This window comes from Aquarana catesbeiana, linkage group LG09, assembly GCF_042186555.1.
Source record: "Aquarana catesbeiana isolate 2022-GZ linkage group LG09, ASM4218655v1, whole genome shotgun sequence".
Classification (NCBI taxonomy): Eukaryota; Metazoa; Chordata; class Amphibia; order Anura; family Ranidae; genus Aquarana; species Aquarana catesbeiana.
Window position 1 is genome coordinate 68,858,140 of NC_133332.1, and position 25,807 is coordinate 68,883,946.

Here is a 25,807-nt window from a genome sequence, read left to right on the forward strand (position 1 = left end):
GCATTTATAAAAATAAAAGTTGCTCATCTTTCAAAACGCTTGTTAACCGCGTTTCTCGTAAACCAAGGTTCCACTGTACAATATATATATATATATATATATATATATATATATATATATATATATATATATATATATATATATATATATATATATACACACACACACACACACACACACACATGATCCGATGCAGAGGTGCTGCCCTGTAGCTAATCTTAGAAAGAATTATTTTACCGAAGGGGTAGTTGATGCTTGGAATAGACTCCCAGTAGAGGAGAGTCAACAGTAAGTGGATTCAAATATGCTTGGTACAAACATAGATCTATACTCAGACTAAAAAAAGTTAACAAAAAAAAATATTGTATAAATGTTTATAAGAAGAAAAAAAAAAAAAAAACAAAACAAAACAAAACACACAGGGCAGACACAATGGATCACTTGTTCTTTTTTCTGCCATCACTCTTCTATGTTTCTACTGTACATTTACTGTATACAAAGGCAAGTTCCCCTTATTCAGTTTCTTTCACTTTTTACATGGTATGGTACGAGATCTCAAGACCTTTAGAAAAGGGCAACTGGCAATTTTTTTGCCATCGAAAAGCAGAACTGAAATTTTTTTTAAAGGGCATTTATTTTTACCAATAAGAGGAAATGAAGGTGAAGATTAGATTTCAAATTATGATTACAAACTAGGAAATTTAGTTAACATGGTATATTTTTGGTAAAATTCAATTATAGTAAACCCTGAAGTGAAATAGAATAAAAGTACAGTTGTAATGCGAGCACCATAAGTTGCCATATTATTAGCACCCCCTTCCAGAGAACCACCAGAACCCTTCAGACATGGGGAGAATAAGCACATGCGTTGTCTGAATGCCGGAGCCAGAGTGCCTGTTGCCAATTGTCATGCTATGTGGAGGCATTTATATACAAATACTGGCATTTAGAAAGCCAGTATTTGTATAGGAAATTCAGGGGCCCCCGCAGTTCTGTGTGGGGGAAGGGTCAAGTGAAAGAATAAAATGGCACATACAGTGCCTTCTGTGAAAATGCATCTTAAGGCCCTGTACTCATTAGTACAATTTCTATTGCATCTGCTGTTACACGGCACCACACAACATGACAGTGCAAATTACATTATTCTCTGTGGTTCATATCAATGCAACATCTGGTGCAGAACAATTTTTGAAAAGGTGCAGACACTTTTTTTGGTGCAGCATAGTGCATTTTTGGCCTTGCAGACTTCAATGGGAGCACATGAAAAATGAATGCACGTGTTTTTTTGGGTGTTTTTAGCAAGGTCCTACAAAAAAAAAAGGAAAGAAAAAAAAAAAAGGCACAAAGTATGAAAAAGCATCAAAAACGTGCGCACAGACACTAAAAAGAATGCACTGAAAAGAGCATGATTATGCTGCAGCATTAGTGTGAACTGCGGGGGCCCCTGAATTTCCTATACAAATACTGGCTTTTTAAATGTCACTGGTGCGCAGTCATGTTGGAACAGGAAGGGGCCATCCCCAAACTGTTCCCACAGAGTTGGGAGCATGAAATTGTCCAAAATGTTTTGGTATGCTGACGCTTTAAGAGTTCCTTTCACTGGAACTAAGGGGCCAAGCCCAACCCCTGAAAAACAACCCTGCACCATAATCCTCCCTCCACCAAGTGCACAAAGCAAGGTGCATAAAGTCATGGATGAGCGAGTTTGGGGTGGAGAAACTTGACTGGCCTGCACAGAGTCCTGACCTCAACCCGATAGAACACCTTTGGGATGAATTAGAGAGGAAACTGCGAGCCAGGCCTTCTCATCCAACATCAGTGCCTTGCCTCACAAATGCGCTTCTGGAAGAATGGTCAAACATTCCCATAGACACACACCTAAACCTTGTGGACAGACTTCACAGAAGAGTTGAAGCTGTTATAGCTGCAAAGGGTGGGCCAACTCAATATTGAACCCTACGGACTATGACTGAGATGCCATTAAATTTAATGTGTGTGTAAAGGCAGGCGTCCCAATACTTTTAACAACAGAGTGTATGTAGAGAAACAAAATCTACAATTGCACTCACAATTATAATCTTGCACCACGCTTGTCACATAATTCTGCTGACATAGGAGGATGGATGGCGCCGCTCCTTCGCTGAACCAGCTCCAGGCTCTGTTGGCGGCACTTGCAAACCCCAGGACTGGACACTGTCCCAGCTGACACACTGCTGGCTGGAATGAACAATGCATGTGTGGCTCAGGCAAAACTGGCATCAGGACTCATCAGGACTCTCTACCTCCGCTGGATATCCAAGAAACTGTTTGGATAGCAGCTGCCAGGACGATGTGTTTCGGAGGCATAGCCTCCTTTTTCCAAAAAAGTGTGGTCTACAGTGATTTTTTTTCCCCTCTGAGCTCTCTCTCTCTCCCCCGGACAAGTTCCTGCGAGGTCTTCATTTGCGCAAAAACTGGTGTATATTAAATGCTTGCTATCCAAGGGTGTTTTAAATCGCAACATTACAAAAAAAATTTTTTTTTTTTTTCAGTTTTTGATGGAGCAGATAAGAATTATAGATTCCGTAGAGTTTTTGTTTCTCTCAGACTTTTTGTTACTTCCTGTGCCTGTAACACTTGTACAAGTAATGGACAGTATAAGTGTCACCAGAACAGCAATACAAAAATGTATGTTTGTTTTTGTCCTCAGCCATTGGAGGGACGGACTCATTACTTCCAGTCCTGACAAGTAGTAAGGGGAAATTTCCCTAAAAGGGACACTGACCGCAATAAAAATCTGACAATGGGTCAAACCCCTCACAGACCTAACCAAAACAAACTTCTATATGGCACCTCTTCCTCTAGATGTCATCCACACAAGCATTGATTAAGTAATTCAGATCTGTGCTATAGCCGAATGACGGCTACAGCGTGGACCTGCTTTGCCAGGAGTACGTTATTGACGTCCTGCTGTGCCCTAGCGGCCTTCGCACCCCCTGCAGGACGTGCGCGGCGCGCCCTGATCAGCGGGTCTATGAGACTCGCTGGATCACAGATCGGAGTAAGGGGTCGATCCCAACCCCTTACCACGTGATCAGCTGTCAACCAATGACAGCTGATCATGTGATGTAAACAGAGCCGGTAATCGGCTATTTTTTCTCCTCACGCTGACAGAGCGAGAAGAAAAAAAAAAGGCGATCACCAGAGGCCGTGAGAGGGACATCAGTCCCGATCACGGAGAGCTGCTGCCAGCTCCTTAGTGCCTACCTGTGCCACCTGCCAGTGCAACCTAACAGTAGACAACAGTGCCGCCTACCAGTGCCACCCATCAGTGCCCACAGTGCCCACAGTGCCACCCATCAGTGCCCACAATCAGTGCCTCATCAACAGATCTGCACATCAGTGCCACCTATCAGTGTCCATCAGTGTCACCTACCAGTGCCCATCAGTGCCGCCCATCAGTGCCACCTATCAGTGCCCCCTATCAGTGCCACCCATCAGTGCAGCCTATCAGTGCCCACCAGTGCAGCCTATCAGTGCCCAACAGTACCGCCTATCAGTGCCCAACAGTGCCGCCTATCAGTGCCCAACAGTGCCGTCTCATCAGCGCATATTAAGGAGAAAAATTACCTGTTTTTTTTGTAATTTTATAACTATGAAACATGATTTTTTTTTTCAAAATTTTCCATCTTCTTTTGTTTGTTTAGCAAGAAATAAAAATCCCAGCTGTGATTAAATACCACCAAAAGAAAGCTCTATTTGTGTGAAAAACATGATAAAAATTTCATTTGGGTACAGTGTTGTATGGCCGCGCAATTGTCATTCAAAGTACGTCAGTGCTTTAAGCTGAAAATTGGTCTGGGCAGGAGGGGGGTTTAAGTGCCCAGTAAGCAAGTGGTTAATATCTTAGTTTTCTTCATTCTCAGCCTATAATAAGTAAAAAATAATACTCCCACAATACTATATAGCTTCTCTATGTTGAACTTTTAGCCAGGGCCATGTAAGTTAAGGGAAGAAACCAGAGGCGTAACTAGAAATTCAGGGCCCTGGTGCAAGAAACCATGAACCCTTCCCACTGATCCTGGGGCCCTTTACTCCCATCGTGGGACCCTTTATTACGGTCCCGCAGCGAGCCACCTTTTGCTGTCATGAGGTCCCCCCACAGCTGCGGAACGCCAGAGCACAGTCGCAAGTGCAACCTTTGCGACGCTGGTAGTTCTGCCATTGGTGTCAGTAGTTGGGGGGCTTTTGTGAAATATCAGGGGTCTAAACAGACCCCTGATTTCTCACTTTTAAGACAGAGAAAGGGACTGAGGACAAATTCATCAGTCCCTTTCTCTGCAGCCTCAGCTGCACAGAATGAATGAATAGGAATAGCTCTGTAGAGAGCCTTCTGTTTATTCATACACTGAAGCATAGTAAACACAGTATACTATGCATCATCGTTGAATTAAAAAAAAATAAAATAAAACAGAGTCAGTGATTGCTACCAATCACTGACTCCATTCATTAAGACAAGGAAAGGGCAGGTAAATGTATCATTTACCGGCCCCTTCCCCACTCTCCATCCTGACACATACCCCACAGTGGGAGGGGGAAAACCCAAGAGTGCTGCAGGGGGTGAGGGGGACCACACAGGGGCACACAGGGGCCCAGGGCAGCAGGACAGGGATAGGGAGGTGGCGGGAGCGGAAGGTAGAGGAACTGATGACTTCCATTTCCTTCCTGCAGCCGCTGAATGTCTGCAGAAGGGAGAGGAGAAGAAGTGGGCATTCAGCGGCAACATGGAAGGAACGGTTCCTATAAATGCCTGAAGCATGGGGCCGGGTCGCATTGGTAACCCCTGTATGTATGTCCCTAGGAGAAACGAATAAATAACAGTAAAAAAAAATGTGGCTTTGTGTAACAAAAAGACAGGCTTGACAGACCTGTCAGCTTGTTGACAGTTTTTGGGCATTTTGCCAAGGCACCCCTGAAGAACCCAGAAGGCACACCAGGGTGCTATGGCACACTCCCTCCTGCCCCCTACATCTTACTACTGGTTCCCCAATTTGATGGGTAGCTTCACTAACCAAGACCAATTTTCTATATTGAGGTTGAGATTTGGCAAATAGATCTTCCAGCCTCCTGGTACACTATGACTGATATCCTAAAGTGAAACTATATGTCCCAATCACTGCAGCCCACTGTTCCACAATCCCAGGTCCATTTTGGGCCAGGTGGCAGAGTCAGGTAGTGCGCATGTACGCCACGGCCCCATCCATTTCTATAAATATCCCATAGTAATGGTGGCCTTCAGCCATCTAATGGAGTACAGACCCTCCATGAGAATGATTAGGCATACACCGTAGGAAGAAGACCCAGCCAAGATGTTTTGCTTGCAAAGGCTGCATGGTGCTTGGCAGGACCACACAGTAAAATCTCAGGAACAGGGAAGAAGGTAAGCATTTCACCTTGGCACCTAAGCATTTCACCTTGGCTCCATTCTTGACATCTTATAGAGCAGCCTTTCCCAAGCAGGGTTCCTCTTGAGGTTGCTCGGGGTTCCTTGAGCAATGAGCAATTTATGCCTCTCAGATAAGTAACCACTGACACCAATGATCTCTTTAGCTATCTGTAAGAGGGGGATTCTTCCCAATGATCACAAGAGTAGAGAGTATTTTTCCCAGTGACCATCATACTAATGTACCATGAGCTGTAGATATAGTAATTATTAGCAGAACTTCCTGGAGACAAGAAATGTGTTCATGGGTTCCTCCATGTTTAAAAAAAGGTTAAACGGCAACTCCTTTTGTTTGTACAAGGATTTTAACAAACTTTGTTGCAGATTCCTACCTTTTGTTATTCTGAAGAAATCACTGTTTGTTCCTCTGTGCGGACTGGGTTTGATGGGAGTTGTTTCATAATTATCAACCAGCTGTGCACCTGCAGGGCTCTAATGAGGAAAGCTGCTGGGTCTGCATCCCTGTAGCCGTGATTTCCCATTGAAAGTATTTCACTAAAAATGAGATTTTTGTTGCAGGGAATGCTGAAAATCTGACTTGTATCTTGGTGCAGACTTCTGGGAAAATCAGCGAACCAATCACACAAGCAGGAAGTGATGTTTCTGGGGGGGCGTTCTGTACACATTGCATTTTCAGAAAATTACAGAGCTGTAGATTGAAAAGGAAAGGTCATTTTTAATAACATTGAATCACAATATGACTCATGTCGCAATTTTATACAGTATATTATTTTTTCTTTATTTGCCATTTTTGTTTCCCACGAAAGTGGAGTTACCTTTTAAGAAAGTCTATTAGAGATGTTGAGAGCCGACTGTACACAGTACACAGTACACAGCACTGTGCATGCTCTTCAGGCAGTGCACAAAAAATAAAAAAAAACACACTAGGAAGAGACATACAAAGTCCCCCTAGCATTTTTTAGGCTTTAGTTCTGCTCTAAATCCACAAAAGATGTACTTGAAGATAAACATTACAACAATAGTCACCCTTGAAAGCAGCCCTGGTAACAATAATTCCTGCTTTGAAATATTATATCATAAGGCTATGACAAAACAACAAGAATCTCCACTCCCATATACAGTAAGAGCATAGAGCCAGAACAGGACGATTAAATATAAAACAGGTATAGCACTATACATTTGTGGATCTCTAATATTTTTTTTTTCAGAGGCGCATTCATGTGACCTATCACAGGATGATCTAATGTAGGGCAGCCTTTCTTAACCACTTTACCCCTTCCTGACCAGGCAATTTTTTGAGATACGGCACTGCGTTACTTTAACTGACAACTGCGCTGTCGTGCAACGCTGTACATAAATAAAATGTATATCCTTTATCCCACAAATAGAACTTTCTTTTGGTGGTATTTAATCACCTCTGAGGTTATTTTTTGCGCCATAAACAAAAAAAAGACCGACAAATTTCGAAAAAAAAAAATATTGTTTTAATTTCTGCTAAAACATATCCAATGTAAAAAATTCAAACTTCTTCATAAATTTAGGTCAATATGTATTCTGCTACTTATTTTTGGTTAAAAAAATCCCTATAAACGTATATTGATTGGTTTGCGCAAAAGCCATTTAGTCTCCAAACTATGGGATATTTTTATTTATCTATCTATTTTTACTAGTAATGGCAGTGATCAGCGACTTATAGCAGGACTGCGATATTGCGACGGACAGTTGGACACTGATACTTTTGGGGGACCAATGACACTAACACAGTGATCAGTGCTAAAAATATACACTGTCACTGTACTAATGATACTGGCTGGGAAGGGGTTAAATATCAGGGGCGATCAAAGGGTTAAGTATGTGCCCAGCTAGTGTGTGTACTGTTTGGGAGGTGCTTTTACTAGGGGGGAGACATGGATCCTTGTCCCTGCTTTGCAGGAATTCAGGATCCATGTCTCCCCTACTGACAGATTGCCATTCTGCCTCTGTGCTGAATGATCGGCAGGTGCCGGCAGGCATTGAGTCCGTGGTAACCACAGATCAGGTCCCACTGTGTATAATTACAGCGGAAGTGGGTCGGCGGCAGCACGCGTGCGTGCCCCAGACCCAAAAGTGTTGGATCACATACTAGGTACTTGATCCGGGGCACGGCACCAGTAAAACCTTGCCGCTGTATAAGTTATATGGGCGACAAGTGGTTAACCAAGCTTCTGTGGCAGCCAGAGGTTGCTAGGGGTTCCCTGAGAAATTAGCAATTTCTGCCTCTCAGATAAGTAACCACTGACACCCGTGGTGGCTGGTAAGTTTTTCATTTGGGGGGGGCAAACAAGCACCTCCCTCCCGCCCCTCCAGGCAGCTGGTGGCGCAGCACTGACAGCACCCCCCTCCTGGGTGGACCACGGAGCGGCGCTGACACCACCCCCCCTCCCTCCGGGAGGCCAGCGGCGTGGCACTGACAAACCCCAACCCCCACCAAGGGGAGGCAGCAGTCAGGCACCTACCTGATCTAGGGCTGGCAGGCTGTGGTGTACTCTCCTCCTCTCCTGGGGTGCTGGTGTTCGCTCCTCCCGAGGCTTCCATCGCCGTGTGTCTCCTCTCTGTTCCTCCGTCCTAAACGCTAGGCATCTAATAGGATCGCCCGATGCTTTGTCCAATAGGGAAACAGGTCTCACGACCTGCCTCCTGAATGGCAGGGTGCCTAGTCCGGCATCCTGATATGTAGATCAGGGGGCTGGACGCATGGATGGGGGGGGCGGTGCCCGTGCGCCCTCTATGGACGGGCCGCCACTGATTGAAACAAATAGTCACCATATTTTATCCATCTGTAAGGGGGCAGACTTCCAACTGAAAATCAACCTTAACAGATGTAGCGCCCTCCTAAAACAGGTGCTAGTTTTGATAGGTAAATTTAGTTGCCACACTGTAGTTGGTGTGGCTGTGATTGTTTGTTAGGTAAAAGCATAGTTTGCTCACTGTACTCAGTGCAGCTGCATTCTGTTAGTCAGGTCTGCTTAGTGTGTTCAGCTGCTGCCAGTCTGATAGCTCCCTCTGCATCTAGAGAGCTTGAGAAGTTTCTGAAAAATAAGTGTTGAGCTATGTAGATTGGTAGCAGCATGAATATTGATACAGCCTTGACCTATCCCAGAGGTAGGCTCTGAAGGCATGCTGGCTGGGAAACTGTATATATTCTGTGAGCACAATGAGCTTGGGGTCTTTTCCTAGAGCGGATTAGTTCAGCCTGGAGGGCACACTGCCCTTCCAGGCAATGTTGCTATGTCTGCTGTCGTGAGGCCTCAGGTGGGCGACTAAGGATGAGTTCCGGCGTGTTTGTACACCCCACATGCAGAGCCTGTCAGGAAGTCGGGAGGTTAAAAAAAAATCCAAATCTTTGATGATCCCTAGAAGTACCAATCTATCATAACCAAATGGAAAGAACATGGCACAACAGCAAACTTGCCAAGAGATGGCAGCACACCAAAACTCACGGACAGGGCAAGGAGGGCATTAATCAGAGAGGCAGCACAGAGACCTAAGGTAACCCTGGAGGAGCTGCAGAGTTCCACAGCAGAGACTGGAGTATCTGTACATATATGTACATCTGTAAAGCTCCATAGAGTTGAGCTTTATGGCAGAGTGGCCAGAAGAAAGCCATTACTTTCAGCAAAAAACAAAATGGCACATTTTGAGTTTGTGAAAAGGCATGTGGGAGACTCCCAAAATGTATGAAGGAAGGTGCTCTGGTCTGATGAGACTAAAATTGAACTTTTTGGTCATCAAAGAAAATGCTATGTCTGGCGCAAACCCAACACATCACATCACCAAAAGAACACCATCCCCACAGTGAAACATGGTGGTGGCAGCATCATGCTGTGGGGATGTTTTTCAGCAGTCGGGACTGGGAAACTGGTCAGAGATGAGGGAAAGATGGATGGTGATAAATACAGGTATATTCTTGAGCAAAACCTGTACTGCTCTGTGTGTGATTTGAGGCTAGGACGGAGGTTCACCTTCCAGCTGGACAATAACCCCAAACACACTACTAAAGCAACACTTGAGTGGTTTAAGGGGAAACATGTAAATGTGTTGGAATGGCCTAGTCAAAGCCCAGACCTCAATCCAATAGAAAATCTGTGGTCAGACTTAAAGATTGCTGTTTACAAGTGCAAACCATCCAACTTGAAGGAGCTGGAGCAGTTTTGCAAGGAGGAATGGGCAAAAATCCCAGTGGTACGATGTGGCAAGCTCATAGAGACTTATCCAAAGCAACTTGGAGCTGTGATAGCCACAAAAGGTGGCTCTACACAGTATTGACTTTAGGGGGGTGAATAGTTATAGACTTTTTCTGTTATTTTGTCCTATTTGTTGTTTGCTTCACAATAAAAAAAAAAAAAAAACATCTTCAAAGTTGTGGGCATGTTCTGTAAATTAAATGATGCACGAAAAATGCCAAGAGGGGTGAATACCTTTGCAAGGCACTATATATTGGTGCCTTAAAAGTCCACCTAGGGGTATCTAGTTTGGTTTAAAGATTATCAGGATGTGGCACAATGAGAGGATGAAATCGCCGATATAAATTTTCATTCAAGTGAAGGAGGCCATGGTATGGCATTTAGGGTGTTAAAATAGTGTGAGAACCAGCTTCAAACAGTGGTATATTAAGGACACAGTCACTCAAATCTTCTTTTTAAAGGCTTTTCTTACCCACTTTTATTAAAACAAAGACATCACGTGGGCTTCCCTCACATGGATTTTTAAGCATTTCCCTTACCACAAAACAACTGTTCATCAGCAGTGGCATAAGTAGAATGTTCAGGGCCCCAGTGCAAGAAACCATAAAGGGCCCCCCTGACCCCCGGCCAGGGCCCTTCCCTTGGAGCCGGGTGGCGGAACACCAGGGCCCCGTCGCCCGTGCGACCTTTATGACCCTGGTAATTACACCACCACTGGTGTCAGTAGTTTATTATTTTTGTTATTTTATTACCATGTTTTTATATTTTTTTACAATATTATTTTTTTTATTATTTTTAATTAAATGTAATTTTTTCGAAGCCCCGTTGGGAGGCTTTGGTCAGATATCAGAGGTCTAAACAGACCTCTGATGTTTCACCTATGAGACAAAGAAAGGAGATCTAGGACACAGCCTTCAATCTTCTTCTCTGCAGCTTTAGCTGCACTGAATAGACAGAAATAGCTCTGTACAGAGCTCCCCGTTCATTCACAAACTGAAGTATAGTAAATACAGTTTACTATGCTTCAGTTGTGAATGGAAAGAGTCAATGATCAGTACAGATCACAGTCTCTACATTCAGAAATGGAAGGGGCTGGTTAATGACACATTTACCGACCCCTTTTCTGCTCTCCTTCCTGACAGACACGGGGACGAGAAGGGGAGCCGGGAAAGAGCACACAGGGGGCAGCAGAAAGAAGCTGGATAGGAGGAGCGGCAGAGGCCCCCCTGTATGCTTGGATAGGAGGGGTGACTGAATACAGAGCAGCAGAACAGGGACAGGGAGGTGGCGGAAGCGGAATGTAGAGGAACTGATGCCTTCCATTTCCTTCCTGCAGCCGCTGAATGCCTGCAGGAGGGAGAGGAGGAAAAGCAGGCATTCAGCGGCTGCAGGAAGAAAATGGAGCAATTGGTTCCTCTATATGAGGCCTCCTCTGCTGCTCCTCCTATTCAGGAATACAGGGGGGTGCACAGACCTGGGTCACAATTACGACCCCTGTAGGTACGCCTCTGTTTATCAGCCTCCTGGCTTACACTTGCAGCATTGCTGCTGTGGTCTCAAATCTAAGGCCCTTTTCTGTCTCCTCCAGAGGCTCTTTTCACACAAATGCCTATTTTTGTTTGGTTTTTATTTTTTACGTAGGTTAACTCGGTTTTCAGCAAATGTATAGCGGAATTAAGGGTGCAAACTACATCCTATGGACACTGCAAAAGATTTACAACACTGCTTGTAATAGCACATCTGTTATGTGGTGTTAGCAGAAAATACTCTCAAAACACAATACAAAATTGTATTTTTTTACAAAAACATGCTATTTTGGAGCTCAATAGTATTGAGCCAAAATGTAAATAAATGGAACAAAAAAGAAAAACCAAACATCCTTTCTCAGGAAAATAACAGGCCAATGTCTATTCAACCCCTGAGGAAAAGTCTTCCAACCCTACTACTCTCAAGTGTAGTTTCCTTTTCTGGGGGTGGCTTCCACTTGCAGGCCAGGAGGGACCTTAGTTTTATTTTAAATGTATGTAAAAGGAAAACTGTAATGCTTTTGGGTCAATTTTTAAAATCTGTAAATTTTAACCTCTATACACCGGTCTTTCGCATATTTGCGGCCTCTCAGCATGTGGTCTATAACACAGAGCGGCCGCATATACAATGCCTTGAAAAAGTATTCATACCCCATGAAATTTTCCACATTTTGTCATATTACAACCAAAAACGTGAATGTATTTTTTGGGGATTTTATGTGATAGACCAACACAAAGTGGCACATAATTGTGAAGTGGAAGGAAAATAATTAATGGTTTTCAAATGTTTTTACGTATAAAAATCTGAATAGTGTGGCGTGCATTTGTATTCAGCCCTATTTACTCTGATACCCATAACAAAAATCTGGTGGAAACAATTGCCTTCAGAAGTCACCTAATTAGTAAATAGAGTCCACCTATGTGTAACAAACAGCATTGTGAGGGCCAAGGACCACGCCAGACAGGTCAGGGATAAAGTTGTGGAGAAGTTTAAGGCAGGGTTAGGTCATAAAAAATATCCCAGGCTTTGTACATCTCATGGAGCACTGTTCAATCCATCATCCAAAAATTGAAAGAGTATGGCACAACTGCAAACCTACAAAGACATGGCCGTCCACTTAAACTGACAGGCCGGGCAAGGAGAGCATTCATCAGAGAAGCAGCCAAGAGGCCCATGGTAACTCTGGAGAAGCTGCAGAGATCCACAGCTCAGGTGGGAGAATCTGTCCACAGGACAACTATTATGCCGCGTACACATGAGCGGACATTACGGCGGACTTTGCCCGGCGGACTTTTCGATGTACTTTCCGACGGACTTTCTGAATGAACGGACTTGCCTACACACAATCCACCAAAGTCCGTCGAATTCGTACGTGATGACGTACGACCGGACTAAAACAAGGAAGTTCATAGCCAGTAGCCAATAGCTGCCCTAGCATGGCTTTTTGTCCGTCGAACTAGCATACAGACGGCGGACTTTTCGACCGGACTCGATTTCAACGGATACATTTTAAACAAGTTTCAAATCTAAGTCCGTCCAACTTTTGAGAAAACAAAGTCCGCTGGAGCCCACACACATCGAATTGTCCGACGAAATCCAGTCCGCCGGGCAAAGTCCGCCGTAATGTCCGCTCGTGTGTACGCGGCATTAGTCGTGCACTCCACAAATCTGGCCTCTATGGAAGAGTGGCAAGAAGAAAGCCATTGTTAAAAGGAAGCCATAAGAAGTCCTGTTTGCAGTTTGCGAGAAGCCATGTGGGGGAAACAGCAAACATGTGGAAGAAGGCGCTCTGGTCAGATGAGACCATAATTGAACTTTTTGGCCTAAAAGCAAAACGCTATGTGTGGTGGAAATCTAACACTGCACATCTGCCATCCCCACCATGAAACATGGTGGTGGCAGCATCATGTTGTGGGGATGCTTTTCTTCAGAAGGAACAGATAAGCTGGTCAGAGTTGATGGGAAGATGGATGGAGCCAAATACAGGGCAATCTTAGAAGAAAACCTGTTGGGAGTCTGCAAAAGACTTGAGACTGGGGCGGAGGTTCACCTTCCAGCAGGACAATGACCTTAACCACTTGCCATCCAGGCCTTTTCTGGCACTTCGCTCCTACATGTAAAAATCTACTTTTTTTTGCTAGAAAATTAATTAGAACCCCCAAACATTGGTGCAGGCATCATCCCGGTATAACCACTGAAATGGGAAGACGTCCATGTACGCCCTCCCCGCAGGAAGTGTTTAAACATACAGCCAGTGCTACAATGGAGTGGTTTAGGTCAAAGCATATTCAGGCTGGATTTCACACTATTGCGATTTGGATGCAGCTTTTCTCCGCATCCAATTTGCATGTCAGGAGATTGTGACCGGCTCTCTATGGAGCCAGTTCACAAATCTCCGGAGCGGCTCCGGTGCGAATTGCACAGGAGTCCTGTGCATCTTCTGGTCTGTTTCAGGTCCGAATTCAGCCAAAAATTTGGGCTGAAATAGGACCTGAAAACGGTGAACGGGACGCACTGCTGTGAGCCGCTCTGCACTGCAGTGTGAATCCAGCCTGTGTTAGAATGGCCCAGTCAAAGTCCAGACCTGAATACAGTTGAGAATCTGTGGCAAGACTTGAAAATTGCTGTTCACAGACGCTCTCCATCCAATCTGGCAGAGCTTGAGCTATTTCGCAAAAATTTCACTCTCTAGATGTGCAAAGCTGCTAGAGACATCCCCAAAAAGACTTGCAGCTGTAATTGCAGTGAAAGGTGGTTCTACAAAGTATTGACTTGGGGGGGCTGAATACAAATGCACCACACACTTTTCACATATTTATTTGTAAAAAATTTGGAAAAAACATTTATAATTTTACTTCCACTTCACAATTATGTGCCACTTTGTGTTGGTCTATCACATAAAATCCCAATAAAATACATTTATGTTTTTGGTTGTAACATGACAAAACGTGGAAAATCTTAAGGGGTATGAATACCTTTTTAAAGCACTGTATGTGGACCTGTATGTAAATATAGCGCGAGCTGTGTGCTCCTGGCACAGTTACCAGAAAGCTCCTGGTATCCACTTGCGATCGGAAGCTTTCCAATCTGTGACAGCCAATCATGGCATGTAGATATTCACCAGCAAACCAAGAATCATCAATTTCACCCAAACATTTTTTTATTTAAAGTGGATGTAAACCCGAAAAAAATTAATTAAGGCTTTCACCTTGTATAATATAGGATTTCATGTCATCTGTGCCCAGTCTTGCCATGAAGAGTTAATCCAGCTCTGAGCAGTCCTCATCTTTTTTCAGTGAGATAAAAATGGACAGACAGAGAAATAGGATTCATTTTCTCCCCCTTGCTGTGAGTGACAGATGATTTACATATCTCATGCAGGAGCCTGAGACAGACATACTGTGTACTTCAGATCCCCTCCTCCTTTCTTCTCCAACTCTCCCAGGATTGGCTGCTCCACACCTCAGCATGATGGGGCATGCTGAAGTCATGTGGTGACCTTTCTGGATTTTGACTGGATGTTAGTGATCATAGCAGAAGTTCAGTTTAAGAAATACAAAGGAGAAAATGTATGTTGATAAGGGAAGTGTAGAGGTGGGCGGGGAGTCTACTGACATCACGACTCCACCCACTGAGCTCCAGACAACAGACCCACCCACAGAATCTGCAGTTTTTCGGGTCTCATAACAGACAGAGGGGAGACATTTGACAGGTAAAGATACATGAAGGAGGCATGGGCAGGACTTACCAGGGCAGGACTTAGGGTGGTGGGGGCCCCTGGGCTTGAGTCACTTTTGGGCCCTACCCTTCTATACATATGCACAGCTCTATAAAACAGAAATAGAAAAGGACAAGGTGCGCCAGACTCAGTGCAGTATTAAAGAACTTCTGTTTAATTGGACAAGACAAAACAGCCAAATGGCTACTCACAAAAGTAGAACATATATAAGCGTATAAGTGGGGGATACTGTACTGGTATTCGTCCTGGGTCCAAGATTAATAAGAGCAATAACAATGGATAAAATGATAATTACTGTATTTATCGGCGTATAACACGCGCCGGTGTATAACACGCACCCCAAGTTTAGGAGGGAAGTTTAAGGAAAAAAAACTTACATTTAAATGCCCATCAATGCAGCCCTATCAGCATCCATCTGCAGCCTTGTCAGTGTCAGTGTAGTCTTGCCCCAGTGTCATTGCTGCCTTGTCATTGCAGCCTTTCAGTTTAAAAATGATACAGAGCCGGATGTCCTGTGTATCACGGCGGCTTTCGGCCGCTCTCAGCGGCTTTTGGTGGCTTTCGACTGCTCTTGGCGGCTTTCGAAACGGCCGGGGCCCATGGGATTGAGCCCAGTCAAGCCCAATGGTAAGTCCGGCCCTGATCCTTATAGATAACCACTATGGCAGTAGTTTAGAAAGGATGAGAGTGGGTTTACATCCACTTTAAGAAAGATCACATTACAAAACAGTTTAATGCAACATTTCGGAGCCATGCACAACCCCTTTCGTGGGGACATCCAATGTCTGACGAAGGACTGCTCTGAAACGTTGTACTACACTGTTTTGTGATGTGATCTTTCTTTAATAAAAAACGTTTGGACGAAACTGATGATCCTTGGTGTGCTGGTGAATATCTACATATAGTACAGGTTCCAGTATCCAGCTGGCAGTCGCTACAGCACCCAGTACCTTAAGAGCTTATTCCAGGAACGTGTGCGATGGTAATATGGACTGTAACCAATCACGGCAGTCATATGATCAGAAACCCTTCATGACACTCGAAGCCACTTAAAGGGCCAGGAGGAGCCGGCGTTAAGGGGTTAAACTGATGCTTTATATCTTCTTCTTTTTTTTTTTACTCTGTGTATAACATTTTTTATTTACAAAAAAAAAATATACAAAAAGGTGCACCTGTGATGCTGGTGTCACAGAACATTGTGGGTTTTCTAAACAAAGCACAGCAGAATCTGTTTGCTTTCAGCTTGTCTCTCTCTAATTCTAACTCCAAGGGCCCTATTGGAACAGAGCGGGTAGGGAGTGGGGAAGGAAGGGGGGGATAAGTCAAACATCCTTTCTAAGGAAAAACAACAAGCCAAGGTCTACTCATTCCCTGAGCAAGAGTTTGCTGACCCCGCTGTTCTCCAGTGTAGTTTCACTTTCTGGGGGTAGCTGCCACTTACCGGCCAGAGAGACCTCAGTGTGTTGTGTTCAGTACCCCTCATTAAAATGACTCTCCCTCACAACCACCACCCAATGGACCATTAACTAGTGGATGGAAAACATCTCCTAGGTCTGGTCGGCACAATTTTTGCAGCATCCATTAAAGAGCCTTCTCTGCTAAAAGCAGGCTATGGGCCTCCAAAATCTGCTCTTGGAGAACCATAGTGTAGCGCCCTGGGGTTTAGTCAGGGAGCTCCTTACAAAATTTACTTGCCAGGAGTAGTTACCCTGGTCAATTGCAGGGGATCCTTTGATTTCTCCCTATGTTTGGCCTGATTGCACTTTTCTCTTCTACCGCTAGGTGGCCGGGTACTTGGTGGTACTAGATACAAGAAGGGCAACCCAAGGTCAGGTTATGGGTATATGGGGTATCTCAGCCAATGGGCAGGGGTTTTCTTGAATCCCTTGGCCTGCTGGGAGAGCCTATATATTTGGGTGGAGTCAGGTGATCGGTGTTCTGTGCTACCTGGACGGCTGTCTGGGTGGGCGTGTGTCATACACCCCGGGCTGCTAGGCTGGAGATTGGGCCTATCCCGGGGGCATCTGGCTGCCAGGCTGTGTGAGGACCTATCCAGAAGTAAGAGGGCAGCGCAGGGTTGGGATTGCGGCTTGCAGTGCAACCAGAAGTGACGGTTCTGCCGGCCGGAGAACCTGTCATGGTCAGAGGTAGAAGGTAAGCTGTCGCCACTAAAGGGACCAATCACCTTTACCAGGGACCACAGTGAGTAACTGAAGCAAGTACTGGAGCAGCATTCTCACCGAGCGGGCACGGTGTAGAATCAGGAAACTTGAGGCGGTGATCAAGTCAGGGACCCAAGTAATGGAGGTGACGCTTGCAGAGCAGCCTTGTGAGTCAAGCCAGGGACCGAGCTGGTTAGCAGGGGTGAAGCTTGAGAAGTATCTGGAGTGCCAAGCTAGGAACCCAACAGGGAAGCATGGGTGACGCTTGAGGGAGATACCACCGCAAAGCTTTGAGGAGCTCCAGGGATTCGGAGTCAGTGAATCACAGGGTCCAGTGATAGACCAGGAGCTCAAGGGGCTGAAAAACTACAAGTAGAAGTTGTAGTGAAGCAAAGGGTACTGTAATGATTTGTGTTAGGAACTGTTAAAGACTGTTGCCATAGGAAACAGCATAGGAGACGTGCAGATGTGGCGCCTTGTTGGGGGCCTTTCCTTGTACGGCTGTCCTCCTATTGAAGTCTCAGAGTCTGCCAATTGAAATTGCAACTGATTAAGGGTGTCCTGGCCCTAACCCTCTTTCCCTCTCAAAATATAAAAAGGACTGTTAAGAGAAATAAAACCTCTTTTACATCCAAGAAGTGTCTGGTGCCCAATAACTTTATTAACCTTGCACCCACCATGCCTCACAACCCACCACATACAGAAGGATGTCAGCTATCTTTGGGACTGAAGGTTCTCAGACTGGAGGAGGCTAAAGACTTTGCTACAATAGCCTGCTATGAAAATCACTTCTCCGAAAATAGTTTTGTATCTGGAGCATCACTAGTTGGTGATATACCAAAAAAAAAAAAGTCCTTGATGTGCTTGCTGAACATGTCAGAAATGCATCACAATGTTTGTTAAACGCAAGGATACCATTGTCAATACCAAATGCATGTGTAAAGACAGTGCAATTAGGGCTGATTGACATGGGCAGCCAGGGGTAGCAAAAGCAGTAGGTTGAGCCGTGCGGTGCCAGTGGTTCAGGAAAATACTGCATTATGACTACTAGACGAGGCTGAGGATCATAAGAAATAAATGAATATATAATCTGAATAATCCACAATTATTGAGGCTCAGTGATATAAAATGACAGTCAGGCAAGCAGCATTTTCAGAAAGACAGGTCATCAACAGCAGGCTCAAAGTTTCCAGTTCTTTTTTTTTTTTTTTTTAATGGACTCACATAAGTGTGAATATTCACATACGTTCCAGTGCAGGAATGACGTAGCAACAGCTGCAGTTTGGGCTGAAACCAAATACATCAGCTCCCCTCTGAGGATTGCTGTCACCCGAATGCAGTCACTTGTGTAAATATTCATATGTATGGCTGAGAAATGAACTCATTTGATTTTTGTTTTCAAGTTTAAACCAAAAAAAGAAAGTGTTCAGTCTGATTTAAAATTTAGAATTATTTTTGTGGTAGGTTTATAGCACATATTATGATTCTGTTTTATCCACTTTTAGACCAAGCCTTTTCTGGCACTTTTTGTTTACAAGTTTAAATCAATCGTTTTTGCTAGAAAATTACTGTACTTATAATCCTCAAACATTATTTATGTATTTTTTTTTAGCAGAGACCCTAGGGAATAAAAATGTGATTGTTGACATTTTTTAAGTCACGAGGTATTTACGCAGCAGTATTTCAAACTCGAATTTTTGGGAAAAAAAACACTTTAACCACTTTCCGCTCGCCATATGCAGAAGGATGGCCGCAGAGTGGCTCTATTATTCTGACTGGGCGTCATATGACATCCAGCAGGATAAGCCGCGAGGGGGCACAGCACAGCGATCGGCAGTGCGCTGTGTGGCTGACACACCGCATCTCCGATTAGAGCCGTAACTAGAATCTTCAGGGCCCACGTGCAAGAAACCATGAAGGGTCCCCACCAGGGGCATTGCTAGGTCTACAAAAGATCTCGAGCTAGAGCCCATAGCAGTGTAGCAAGTAAAGAAAGTCATACGCTTGGGCGGGCATACACATGTATACAATATACATGTGTGTATATGTATTTATATATATGTAGCACCCTCTACCAATAGGTAGGTGCTAGTAAGATATTTTTACTAGGTTATCCAGCACAGGCAAATTTAGGCAGGCCTATGCTCGAAGCTAGGCCTGTCTGTTTTGATCTGGGGGCTGGGAGTGGTCAGAGTAGCAGTGGGTGTGACCACCTGCACTTCAGTTCTGAGGTGCCTCCCCTGAGGAGAATATTCTAGAAGAGGGGCTGGGCTTGGAACTGGAGTGGCAGGCAGCTTGTGTGTGAGCCCTGACCAATCCCCAATCGGTATTGGCAGTGGGGCGGGCCTCATATATAAGCTGAGGTGATATGCCACTGGGGGGGGGGAGGGGATCGCAGGAGGAGACTCAGGGAAAACTGTGAGAGAACATTGCCTCTACATGGTCATTGGCAATGTCTCTGCCACCACACGGTCAAAGTTCCTCATCAAGGACTCAGGGCTGTTGAAAGGTCAGTGCGTGTTACCATGGTGGAGGGCTGGAGGTGCCAAGAAGCCTGTGAGGGAACTCTGCTATCACACAGTCGTTAGCAGAGTCTTTATAAAACACACGATGGATGATGGGGAGTCCTGAATCAAGTCAATGTAGCCTACGGGCTCATGATTTGCAAGTTGGGCTGCTGGGAACAGTGGTCCATTTTCCTATAAGACACGCTTTTAACCCACTATGCCTCTGGGGAGAGGTTCTGCAGGCCTCAGGCCTAGTGGCAGCGAGCAACAAGAGCCAGTAAAGGGGCTTATGCAGAGTAGGCTCCTACTACCAAATAGAAGAGGATGTGTCATACTTCAGTTAGTAACTACAAGTTTTGTACAGGAGGAAACAAGTTTGGGCAGGAGGTGAGGGAGATCTAAGACCATCATTTGGACACGATCCCAAGTGATGTCTCCATCAAACACACAGTGATGGATGGAGAACTCTTAGAGGCAGTGATCTGGGGAGGTTGAGCTGCAGGAGGAGCAACAGTCTGCATGGAGATGCAAGAGGAGATTAGTACTAAATTCTTTATGCAGATTAAATCTTCTGGCTCTAACTTTATTCAGAATGTATTAAAAATCCTTAAATATGATGGCAAAGAGTTATCCTATGGGCATCCCATATTCCTATCCCTATCCAAGTTGTACCCCCCAATAAAACAAAAACAAAGCTCGCAAAAGACTGTTCATTGTCTCTGGAAGTGATGTATGAAGTCTGGCAGTGGGGTGATTTGGCGGATTGTTTGTTATTAGCTGTAACACCATGGATATATATAATCGTTACATATCTGAGTGCAGATCCCCCTTACATCAGAGCCCCCCTCATTGCATCAGGGTCCCCAGAGAGCCCCCTCCTTACATCAGGGTCCCCAGAGAGCCCCCTCCTTACATCAGGGTCCCCAGAGAGCCTCCCCTTACATCAGGGTCCCCAGAGAGCCCCCTCCTTACACCAGGGTCCCCAGAGAGCCCCCCCTTACATCAGGGTCCCAGAGAGCCCCCCCTTACATCAGTGTCCCCAGAGAGCCCCCCTTAAATCAGAGTTCCCAGCGAGCCCCCTTACATCAAGGTCCCCAGAGGGCCACCCCTTACATCAGGGTCCCAGAGAGCCCCCCCTTACATCAGGGTCCCAGGGAGCCCCCCTTACATCAGGGTCCTCAGAGAGCCCCCCCTTACATCAGGGACCCCAGAGAACCCACCTTTACATAAGGGTCTCCAGAGAGCCCCCCCTTACATCAGGGTCCCCAGAGAGCCCCACTTACATCAGGATCCCCAGAGGGCCCCCCTTACATTAGGGTCCCCAGACAGCCACCCCCCACTTCAAGAGGTTCCCTGTGTACCTGGCTGGTCTCCGCTGTCTGTGTACCTCCAACCCCCAGCACAGGTTGAGGTGGGAGGGGGCAATCGGAAGCTCTATGGTGCCTGTGGACCATGTGATCTCCCTGGGGCTTGTAGTTCTCCTCCCGAGTGTATACAGTGGAGAGGGGAGGGGCCTCTGACCCGGGCAGTTATCAGCACCATAGAGCTGCCGATCGCCGCCTCCCACTCCCCCACTGCATCCCAAACTGAAAGCCAGAGGTGCAGGGGGAGATGCCGGGTCTTGGGGCCCCCCTACAGCGACAGAATGGCAGGGCCCAGTAGCAAGTGTGACTGCTGCGACTCTGAAAGTTCCGCCACTGTCTCCGATCCTGGTAAAGAATCTATGACGTAGACTATTTATCATGTGATAAGCTCTGTCCAATCACAGCTGGTCACATCATAACCAGGAAGTGTCGTTTATCAGCTTTTCCTCTATTCATGCTGACAAGGCGCAAGTAGAGGAGAGATGATCAGCAGCCTTCTTGAAGAGGGGGGGTCTGCACTGATAATCAGCAAATTGATTGACAGTGCAGACCCATCAAGGATGCCCACTAGAGCCCACCAGAGATGAGCCCACCAGGGATTCCAATCAGTGCCTATTAACTGCTTCAGCCCCGGACCATTTGACTGGCCAAAGACCAGACCACTTTTTGCGATTCTGCACTGCGTCGCTTTAACTGACAATTGCGCGGTCCTGCGACGTGGCTCCCAAACAAAATCGACTTCCTTTTTTCCCCACAAATAGAGCTTTCTTTTGGTGGTATTTGATCACCTCTGCAGTTTTTATTTTTTGCACTATAAACAAAAAAAGAGCAACAATTTTGAAAAAAATGCATTATTTTTTACTTTTTGCTATAATAAATATCCCCAAAAAATATATAAAAACACATTTTTTTTCCTCAGTTTAGGCCGATATGTATTCTTCTACATATTTTTGGTAAAAAAAAAAAATCGCAATAAGTGTATATTGATTGGTTTGCACAAAAGTTATAGCGTCTACAAAATAGGGGATAGTTTTAATATTTTTTTTTTACTAGTAATGGCGGCAATCAGTAACTGCGACATTATGGCGGACACGTCGGACAATTTTGACACATTTTTGGGACCACTGGCATTAATACAGCGATCAGTGCGATGAAAAATGCATTGATTACTGTAAAAATGTCACTGGCAGTGAAGGGTTTAACACTAGGGGGCAGTGAAGGGGTTAATGTGTGTCCTAGTTTGTGTTCTAACTGAAGGGGGATGGGGACTGTGCAGGGAAACTTATGCCGCGTACACACGGGCGGACTTTTCGACCGGACTGGTCCGACAGACTTTCCAGCGGACTTTTGACGGACTTTTGACGGACTTCCGACGGACTTTCTAACGACCGGACTTGCCTACACACGATCACACCAAAGTCCGACGGATTCGTACGTGATGACGTACACCGGACTAAAATAAGGAAGTTGATAGCCAGTAGCCAATAGCTGCCCTAGCGTCGGTTTTTGTCCGTCGGACTAGCATACAGACTTCTGGGTCCGGCGGAGTTACGACGTAAAGATTTGAAGCCTGTTCCAAATCTAAAGTCTGTCAGATTTGCGACTGGAAAAGTCAGCTGAAGGTCCGGTGAAGCCCACACACGTTCGGATTGTCCGTCGGTGTCTGTCAGACAAGTCCGGTCGAAAAGTCTGACCGTGTGTACGCCCCATAACAGATCGTCTGTTCATACTCTGTATGAACAGAGGATCAGTCAGATCTCCCCTCCCCCTACACACACAGTTCCGGGTTCTCCGTGTTCCCCTAGTGATCGCGGGAGCCCGGCGGTGAACGAGACCGCCGGGCACTCGCATCGGCTCAGGGGGCGAGCGGGGGGGTGCGCGCCCCCTAGTGGCCACAGGGCGAAGCAGCGTTACATAACCTCGTTTCGCCCAGCCGTGCCATTCTGCCACAGTACAACTGCGGCGGCTGGTCGGCATGTGGTTAAGGATCGTGGAAGGCCCACAAACTACGGTACTTAAAAATCTCCATAGGCGACATTTTAAACGCCTTTACAGGTTACCTTTTTAGAGTTAGGCCCCTTTCACACATTCACGTTCATTTCAGTTCAGTCACGTCAAAACGGATGAAGTATTCATCAGTGCTCATCTGTTTTTTTTTTACATCCACTACCAATCCAAAAAGGGATGAAAAACTGACCCATTGTCAGTTTGCATCCGTTTTTCTTCTGATCTGTTTTTTTTAACGGAAGAAAAATAGAGCTTCAATCCGTTTAAAAAAACGGATGATGACGTATACGGATGTAAACTGATGTAAATGGATGATCATCCATTTACATCCGTTTTTCCATAAAGATGCACTAGAATGATTGCTCTCACTCTAACTATGGCGGCGATACCTCACAAGTGTAGGCAAGCATGGAGGGAGGGTGGCGCTTTCATTTTTTTTATTATTTATTTTATTTTTACACTGTCCTTTTATTTTATTTGATCACTTTTATTCCTATTACAAGGAATGTAAACATCCCTTGTAATAGAAATAAGGATGACAGGTCCTCTTTATGGAGAGATGGGGTAAAAAAAACTCTCCTCAACCCTTTAAAAACAAAAGATATTAAAAATTTTTTTTTTTTAAAAATGATCTTTTGCTTTAAAAAAAAAAAAAATTGTTTACTTCCACCCTGAACCAGAAGTGATGTCAAGACATTGCTCTAGTCCTCCAAGCGATCAATAGAAGCAATCAAAGTCGATCTAGTCAAAATTGTTTATTGCTAAAATTACTCTGAAATTCAAGACATTGGGTCTGGGTGTAGCAAGATGTCCGCTGCCGCCTTCTGACTGCAGGTGTTCTGTCAGATTAGCAAACCTGGTAGCGGTGGTAAGCATGCGCAGCAGACAGAACGTCACTTACATTCCCTCAGGGGCGTTGCTAGGTCTGAAAAAGATCTGGGGCTAGAGCCCATAGCAGCGGTCACCAAACGGGGGGGGGGGGGGATGGGTGCACGCCGATGGTAAGCAATTTTTTGCGGGCAAAAGAAGGCTGGTGTTGGGGCGTTTCAATCTTCATGGCACCATGGTTGATATGGTGTCAGGGTGATCAAAGTGCATTGTTTCTATTGTTATATTGTAATATATAATGAAGTGGTTCAACTCACCATAATGCAGAATCAGTGGGAGCCCTGGGCGTGTCACTTGCCACATCACCTGCCACCATTTGCAGATTGTCACTTGCCACCATTTGCAGATTGTCACTTGCCACCCATTGCAGATTGTCACTTGCCACCATTTGCAGATTGTCACTTGCCATGTCACCTGCCACCATTAGCAGATTGTCACTTGCCACCATTTGCAGATTGTCATTTGCTATGCCAGCCAGTGCCACCAAATGTGCATTCTCGCTGCATTGGTGGCAGGCTGGCAGCACTGGCCCATTTAGTGAGGGCAGGAGAGCGGAGATGCGGGGCGGGCAGTGAGAGATGATGTAATCTCTCTGCTCCCCACCACACCTCCGACATTGAAGAGGCCCATTTAGTGAGGGCAGAAGAGCGCTGATGTGTGGCAGGCAGTGAGAGATGACATCATCTCTCTGCTCCCCGCTGCACATCACTCCCACATTGAAGTCCCAGCTGTGAAAGCGGAAGATTGGTGACGGGCGGGCGGAGAGGGATGGTGTCATCTCTGCTTGTCCGCCTGCTCGTCTCCAGGGCTGGACTGAGACAAAAATTTGGCCCTGGACTTCATCCAGACCGGCCAACTTTGACAGGTCTCACCCATGCCGGATCTTCTGGTCCCCCTTGCTCCTGTGGTCCCCCTGTGCTTCTCTGGTCCCCCGCGTGCTGCTCTGGTCCCCCGCATGCTGCTCTGGTCCCCCGCATGCTGCGCTGGTCCCCCGCATGCTGCGCTGGTCCCCCTGTGCTCCTCTGGTCCCCCACGTGCTGTGCTGGTCCCCCTGTGCTCCTCTGGTCCCCCACGTGCTGTGCTGGTCCCCCTGTGCCCCTCTGGTCCCCCGCGTGCTCCTCTGGTCCCCCGCGTGCTGCGCTGGTCCCCCTGTGCTCCTCTGGTCCCCCGCGTGCTCCTCTGGTCCCCCGCGTACTCCTCTGGTCCCCCTGTGCTCCTCTGGTCCCCCGCGTGCTGCGCTGGTCCGCCTGTGCTCCTCTGGTACGCCTGTGCTCCTCTGGTATGCCTGTGCTCCTCTGGTCCGCCTGTGCTCCTCTGGTCCGCCTGTGCTCCTCTGGTCCCCCGCGTGCTGTGCTGGTCCCCCTGTGCTCCTCTGGTCCCCCACGTGCTCCTCTGGTCCCCCTGTGCTCCTCTGGTCCCCTGCGTGCTGCACTGGTTCGCCTGTGCTCCTCTGGTCTGCCTGTGCTCCTCTGGTCCCCCGCGTGCTGTGCTGGTCCCCCTGTGCTCCTCTGGTCTGCCTGTGCTCCTCTGGTCCGCCTGTGCTCCTCTGGTCCGCCTGTGCTCCTCTGGTCCCCCGCGTGCTCCTCTGGTCCGCCTGTGCTCCTCTGGTCCCCCTGTGCTCCTCTGGTCCCCCTGTGCTCCTCTGGTCCCCCGCGTGCTGCGCTGGTCCACCTGTGCTCCTCTGGTCCCCCGTGTGCTGTGTGCTGCGCTGGTCCCCTGCATGCTCCGCTGATCCCCCGAATGCTGTTTTGGTCCCACATGTGCTTTGCTGGTCCCCCCCCCCCCCCTGCTCTGGTCCCCGTGCTCCTCTATTCCCCCCCCCCCATGCTGCTCTATCCCCCCTCCCAGCGCTCACCTCCTCTCCCTGCTTAGTTATGCATACAGACATGAAATCCAGAAGTCATGCAGCCGCACACAGCTGTGACATGAACTTCCTCGGCACTTCAC

General features: G+C 46.4%; 1 protein-coding gene across 3 annotated transcripts in view; it reads right to left on the bottom strand.

Moving 5' to 3' along the window:
• Positions 1 to 25,807, bottom strand: part of MAP4K1 (mitogen-activated protein kinase kinase kinase kinase 1) — a 353,135-nt gene that overhangs the window by 188,499 nt on the left and 138,829 nt on the right. The window contains exon 2 of one of the 3 annotated variants that reach the window (XM_073598730.1): positions 5,815 to 6,131. The exons of the other annotated variants lie outside the window; for them this stretch is intronic. The gene's annotated coding sequence lies outside the window, so the exon portion shown is untranslated. The remainder of the gene's footprint in view (positions 1 to 5,814; positions 6,132 to 25,807) is intronic. 3 annotated transcript variants of the gene reach the window in all.